The sequence below is a fragment of the Columba livia genome, chromosome 7 (assembly GCF_036013475.1).
Source record: "Columba livia isolate bColLiv1 breed racing homer chromosome 7, bColLiv1.pat.W.v2, whole genome shotgun sequence".
Classification (NCBI taxonomy): Eukaryota; Metazoa; Chordata; class Aves; order Columbiformes; family Columbidae; genus Columba; species Columba livia.
In genome coordinates this window covers 22,483,257-22,490,846 of record NC_088608.1, presented here as the reverse complement: position 1 = coordinate 22,490,846, position 7,590 = coordinate 22,483,257, and the positions used below count along the sequence as shown (strand labels likewise).

The following is a 7,590-nucleotide window of genomic DNA, read 5'->3' as shown; positions in this document are numbered from 1 at the left end:
TGTATTACAATGATAGACTGAAGAGTTCGTGTAATATATCATCACAGTCAGCTGTTGCTGGACTCCAAGGATTGAGAGACTGAGCCAGCTGTTTTTCTGATGTATTCTGGTAATGCATCACCAGATGATGGAAACTGATAATGTATTACTTCAAATGACACCATCCAGAAAAGGGAGAGTCCAGAGGTACAGATTCTGTATGATGAAGCATTCAAAATATGAAATGGGGCTGCAAATTCCTGGAATGAGATGTTGGTAATAAATCAGCTTTCTATAGTATTACATCGGCAATGTGGCTACACAGATACACAGACACTGTTGTGTGTAATATGATTTCAGTGCATCTTTGTGGTGCTGTTTTTGTGTAGGTCAAAGACAACCTTAGCAGCAGTTTTATCCATTTCTCTTACAACTAAACAGTTCACAATGCAAGCAACCCAGAACAAGGGACAGAGCAGAATTATATTGTGCCAACAAATTCAAAGACTTGGATTCCTCCTCATTCTAGAGTACCCTTAGAGCCTCTCAGATGCCATTCTTTTGGTGGCAATGGCAGTACTCTTTCTCTTTGACCTTGATGGGAGTGCTGTGTCCGAGAGGGTCAGAATGGGCTGGCCCAGAGCACTGCAGTTGTGGTTGACTTTTCCTGCAGGTTGATTGAAGACAAGGAAGGCTCCTCTGGCCATCATTTCACTTTTCATCCTCTCTCTGTTCATCTCTCCCCTGCCACACACACACAGAGTCAGGCCAAATAATAACTGATCCATAGTTATTAACATCAGTTCAAAAGAAAATTATTGGAACAGGTAGCAATTCTGAACATCTGGCTGCAAAACTCTCCTTGACCAAGTGGAATTGTGTATGTGTAAAAACACTTGCTCTGAATTTACTTTTAACCCCAGGGAAAGCATGGTAAAACAGAAAAACTGGGAAATTTTTTAAATTTAAGTTTTTAAAATAATGAACTACATCTCTACTGGTAGCTCTTCAAAATATTTTTTTGGTAAATGCAGTACAGTTTATAACTTTGTACATGTAAACCTCATTGCATCGTTGGCAAAACCTTGAAGATAAATAGTTCTTGATCTCAAGCTTTGGTCTTTATTTATAGAAGGCTTACACTGCAAACAAACTCTATGTATATTCTACCAACATTAAGTACACCCTTCTGTCTGTAGTCAGGTATTACAAACTCATGGGACTACAAGATATTAAATATGTTTTTGTGACACGTGATTTGGAGTCAAAAATATTCCAACCTCATATATACAAAGGTACAACTCACTCTTCTAGCTCAAATTTTTGAAGAGCTTTGCCTGGCAGATTTCATACTGAATCGGGTAGGTTCACAGCCTATCCTTCCACAGCCACTGCAAGGCTAGCATAAATATTGTGCCATGTGCTGTGACTTACTCTGAAGAACAGTGATTGTGGGCTCATCTCTGATCCATTGCCAGTGCTGTCATTTATTCTCTTCATCTTTGGTACTCCAAGGATCTGGGTATTTTCAGCCTATGCCTGCCTTTCTTCTCAGAGCTGATGCTCAGCACTTTGCAAGGGCAAGTTTTACAGAATCACATCTGTAGTTTGTTTCCTGCAGTTGATTGTGGGTACAAAATTCCAAGTGCAAATGATCTCAATAACTCACCAAAGATTTCTTGATTTTAAAAAAAGAAACACGAGAATTTTCTGTGCTTGCTTTTTCAACCACCTCATTTTGTGCCTGAGATTGTATACATGATTGGCAATCGACCTTGAAGGATCACAGAAACATTTTCCTCAGTCTTAAATGCTCATCATTTATTTTATTTTTATTTTTAAAGTATTCTTGCTTTTCCTTTAAATGTTCTGGCTAATGTGTATATAGGGCAAAGGTTCACATATCAGGAGTTATGCTTGCAAGGGACCAGAGGACTGTGTCAGGTATACATTCCATCTGTGACACCATTTTGTCACAGTTAAATAATGATCATTAATATCTCCTTGAATAAGACTTCATGGAAATTGTCATTCTGCACATGCAATCAACCCATTTATGGCCTAACAAGTGTTACCCTGAACTAGCAGTTGACTGACACTCAACCGTTCTTTGTAAAATTCATCTTATGTGCCACTATTAGACACTGAGATGGCACTTTCTCTTTTAATTTTTGGCACACAACAAGCATCTCATCTCCACTTTGTGTGTGGAAAAATCACAAAATTTGCATTTAGCTTTCATGAACTTGGACAATATGACAAGTTTCTAATCCAAATAATTGTTTAAGATTATAACAATGTAATTATTGCACTGATAATAACACATTCTTTCAGCTGACAATACATTAGTTCCATAGGGAGATAAACTGCAAGGCCAATGGATTTATCTTGATAACAAAATGGATTACTGAACTATGATTGTAATTTTTCCATCTGTGCACAAAGAAATCTCCCATTGAGTTCATTGTCTTTTGACTGACTGCTGGTAAGAATTTTCTCTACTTACAGATAGCAGGACTGGATCCTGAACCGGTACGATTTCATTGTTATATTGCTATTATGTAGACAAGCTCCAAAATCCTATACCTGTTCTTAGCACTGTAGGAGCAGGACTTGTAGCTTTGAAAATGTTTCTTACAAATTATGAAATGCAAGGCAAACAGGGGATAAAAAAAAATAACAGTTAATCTATTAGGATTTACAGGGTAGATTCATAAATGAGAACAACAAATGTTGACCTATCTACTATTTCCTGTATGTAGCAGCTTAGGAAAGATGGCTTTACATCTGCAGTCTTCCACCATTAAACCAGAGCCATCGCTGTACTGGTGAGACAAACTTTGGACATTACGGTTCCAGCCTCTGATGACGATTTTGGGCTGTAGCAAGTAATATCTTTAATCCCTGATTTTTAATCTCGTTCCGAAAAGTATCTGAGGTCACTTGATCAAGAAAAGGATCTTTCACAGTGATTGTGTTTTTGTAGGAAGAAAAATGTACAGAATTGTATTGTTAAAAATATTCAGTCCAAGTGTCTTCAAAGAGCTTTGAATCAGAACCTGAGTCCTAACACTTACCAAAACTGGTATAATCAAAACCTGTTAAAAATCCATACGTTTTGCTTAGTTCATCTGCTTCCTCTCTCTTCTGTATGTTTATCACTGCAGTGCTGATTTTCTTACTACGTCTTTACAGCATATATTTAAAAAAAAAGATAATTAGTTAATCCAGATCAAGAGTGTTATAAAATTATTTTGAAATGTTTATAATTGTCCTTTATTTGCTAAAATATACATTTGACTCCACAAGACAAACATTAATATGCAGATCAGTGGACTATAAAATTCATTTTGGTGCCTCCAGGGCAGTATTTTTATAAATACAGAAACATAATCATGCATCCTCCAGAGGACTAAAAATAATTATACAAATTTACAACAAAGCCCAAGGCAGTGTCTCCTTTTAACTGTCTGTTTTCAATATAATTTAAATCTTGTTAAAACTTAATTACTAATTCTCTTCTGTAATAATTTAGGTAGAAGAGCGAAGTCTAAGCTTGCTGTTTGAGAGAGAGAACTTCATCAGAGAAACAAAGACACTAAGGCACAGACTGACAAAATAGGACAGTGCATAGAAAAACTTGGTAAGAGACAAGTCATCATAGGTGATAACGAAGAACAGAACATACATATATCCATTAACATCCACACAAAGTGGAACTGAGCTGACGTCTTGTATGATGGTAATATACACAGCAGCATATATATAGACCAGCATAAATATATATATATAAAAAAACCTAAATATAATACTTACATCTATACTAATGTGTATATGGCGATTTATTCATTCATAGCTCAGGCTATATGCCCCTGGAAGAGGAGCTGCAGGACCAATGCTTTCGTCCTCTGTACCTGTTCCTCAGCTGTTCTCTATCTGGGAGCTGGTGGCTGCTCAGAACAGCTGTAGAAGTGAGTAGATCTAAGTTCAAAGCTGGACTGGCTACAGGGTTTAGGCACTGTGTGGAGCAGGCACATTTTATGCGGAATTTCTGCTCTTTTAATACCTGTGGATCCATGTTTAGTTTTTAAGGCTGCACTTCCAAACAAGATAATCTGTTCTCGTTCTCCATGGCTGAAAGAAACTGGTACAATGGCAAGTCTGCCTCTGTATCAGAGGTATGAGGCCAGGGAGAGAGCCTCAGCTCTATACCCTAAATAAAGCACCTGGCAAGCAATTGAAAAGAAATGCTGCACTGTCAAAACCCGTTTCTTTGGGCTGATTTACAGAAGATTCTGTACCTGTTACTTTTTTATGTGTTTGTCCAAAGATCCCAGCAATATCTTCTCTCTTTAAAGTTAAAGCAGAGGGCTTTTCTGCACTGCCGTGCTGCCCTCTACCTCCTCTGCTCCCCTCCAGTTTCACATGTGCTGCCAAGAAAGTTGAGGAATATAGAAAACAGGGTAGCTTCTTGCTTTCCTTCATCAGCAATACACATCCTATTGACATGGAGACTGCTGCCTCAGGTCATTTCTTTGTGTCATGTTTGCCAGCTAGTGTTTAGTAACAAGTGCCACTGTCTGCTCCTCTGCTTTCAGCTAGGACACGTTTCTGTTAGCCTTCACATCCAACTGAAAGCAGCTTTGCATTGATTTAATTCACCCTCTTTAGTATGACCAAACTCACAATGAGGGATGCACATCCAAACTTCCAGCTATTGCACAATTGCCACTGGGCATAAATTCAAGTGGTTTGGCACAGCATCTGGTTGGGAATCAATTCCCATTAGTTCATTCTGTCCAGTGCATGCATTCCTTTTGATTGAAATGCCAGACATTTGTTAGCATTACTGATGCTGGTGGCAGTCATCCTCGCAGTACTTCTCTGTGCTTTCAGATTGCGTATTCATTGAGTGTTAATGGAAATAAGAGATGCAAAATATTAGAGAAAGCACTATGTTACAGATTTCACATACTTGCCTTATTGCATTAACCTGTTCATTTGCAAATATACAAATTCATCATATTTGTGACTGACACTTTGTATGCCTCAATTTTTCCTAGAATGATAACGCTTAAATTTTAAGATGCCAAAATTATGGTTTTGTTTAACTGCATAGACCACTCACAAACCTTGTAGCTTTCATATAGAAACGGTATCCTTCAGAGCTAGAAGTATGGCATATATAATAAGCCTCTTTAATTTGTAAAACCTTGAAATTTAAATCAAGTGTTTAATAGGCTGTCATTTGCACCTGTGCAATCGAATTTGAAGTTAAGGGGTTTCTTGAGCTGGACTAGGTTGCAAATATGTTGGTTTCATTGGGCTGTAAATACATTTGCTTCTAATCATTGTTTGCCATGCAGCACGACCACAGTGGGTGTAGCTAGTCAGGCAGAAGTTAGGAAACAGAAACAAGATTCTGAAGATGACCTTGCTAAAGCTGACCCTACTCTTACTGCAGAAAATGCTGCCTTATGTATTTTAATATACAATAATGTGTCTCTGTTTCTTGCTCTGAGATAGACTGATAAGAATTTTTTCCCCAGTTGTAAGTTCTGGATCTGTACTACTTACAAGAAGCTTTGTAACCTTGCCAGCTTTTAGGTAAACCTGATGGAGTTGAGAACTTAGCTGAACCTACTCAACCTGTAACCAATGTGACGCAGCACCATGGGGCCTTGTGTTTCCAGGGTGAAAAGTCCAGAGGACTGAGGCTGGAAAACTGCAAAGATATACCCGGAGAAGGTAATTGAAAAAGTGATGTAAGCATTTTTAAGAAATGTTATTTATTTAAACAGTCCAACTAAATGAGTTTTTATTGCTAGGCATAGGTTTTCTAGTGATATTTCAAGAAAATATCAAAGATCACAGAAATGACAGTGGCTTGTCAAATTCCAAAAGTGTTCCCAAGTTAATCGCAAGCCCCTTTGCCATCTTATTTCTCCAAATCATGATGTATTTAAATATTGCCAAAGAATTCTCTTCTTAAATGTCAGTGTGGTTTTAGGAAACATAAAGGTTCCAAGATGTAAGTTAAGAAGCCTGATTCCCCACATCGGTGCCACAGAAAATCTTTCTTCAAAGAAGCTTCAGAAATTTCAGTCTAATATGTACTATTAATGCAATTCTGTTACAGCTTTTGAGAGAGATGTCATTATCAGACTTGTTTGGACTGGACTACATCAGTCAAACACCAGCTGAAAATTCAGTGTTCATCCTTGCTTGCACTAATTCCTGCTTTAGGTGGGAGGTTGTAGGAGAAGCTCACGCCTGCCCTACAGTGTACCCTGTTCTTGCCGTGCCTGAGAGGCCTGCGATTCCCAGATAATGCCCATAGGTGAAAAGGGGAAAAAGCTCCTGTTTGCTTTGCTTGAGGCTTGGGAAATACTAAGACTAACTTTTACAGTTCTGGTGAGCAGCTGGTGACAGCAGTGCTGAAGTGCCAAAGAGTTAGACAGTGGGAGGTGACAGCATACCTGTGTACATTCTCTCATCTCCTTTGTGCTGGATTCCTCTGTAGCACATCTCATCCATTTGTCACCAAGAAATAAAATATAGTGACCAGGAGAAAGTTGCTTCAAGTGAAGGATTAATTTCATTCCATGTAAGAAAGATGGCTATTGAGGCTATATGAGGGCAACACTTATCATGCTGATGAATTTTGTGCTTTAGTTTCAACACTGCATCCTTTGCAAACTTTGCAGGCTCTGAGACCCAGTTAAGTACCAGCACATTTTAAAGTTGAAGCCTTGCTTCATAGGATGGCATGGGTAGATTGAATCCTACCTACTCTGTGTAAGGTTCCAATCCTCAGTCATTCTGTAGTAGTTGTGGTGAGATATGGAATAAAGAATAAGGTTTCAAAGCCTTACAGATGTATATATCAATATATATCAATATATGTAACAGTTATATATCAATAACTGTCAATTGTGGAGAGAAAAAGAATTCTTTCATTCATGATAGAGGAATCTTTAACAAAATTTCCTAGAAGATAAAGAATTTTCTTTGTACTTCACATCTCTGAATGGGAAAGTGAAATACTTCCAGAACTTTATGTGTATTTCTTTTCTAATTACCAGGAGCAGTGTAACTGCACAACCTCTGCCAACGGGTTGGGCTGAGAACAAGACTGGATGACGCACTGGATGCCTTCAGGTGGGTAAAGTAAGAGTTATTGTGAGTAGTGGTGTGACAGTCCCCAGTAGCAATACTGTAGTCATAGTATAGCAGACTTACAGTGTTCCAGCCTCCAGTCTCTGCTCTTTTCTCCAGTTATGCACTGCCTAGCCCAAGTTAAATGATGGAAAACTATAAATAAAATGAGTTAAAATGCACATCATGAAAATGACACGCTTCCCATAGTATTAGACTGCAAAATTACTTTCTGACTTAGGAAGTAAGCTTACCAGCTGTGCCTCTCTTTAATATAGTGGTGCTGTAAAGGACAGAGTAATTACAAGAATATGGTTGACAGTTCTGAGGTGAATAAGATACTGATATACACTTTGCAGATTCCTCTGTCCCCCTTGGTGCAAGGGAAAATCAAAGGTTTATGGTATCCGTTCTTACTGGTTTAAAATTGTTTGAGACGGGGGTGTGGGGGAA

At 38.3% G+C, this 7,590-nt stretch overlaps 1 long non-coding RNA gene across 1 annotated transcript; it reads left to right on the top strand.

Annotated features, from left to right (window-relative positions):
- Positions 1–2,386: 2,386 nt before the first annotated feature.
- Positions 2,387–7,278, top strand: LOC135579861 (uncharacterized). The gene is made up of 4 exons (XR_010473683.1): positions 2,387–3,622; positions 3,836–3,950; positions 5,580–5,727; positions 7,065–7,278. It is a non-coding gene; the product is annotated as an uncharacterized LOC135579861 (long non-coding RNA).
- Positions 7,279–7,590: the final 312 nt, after the last annotated feature.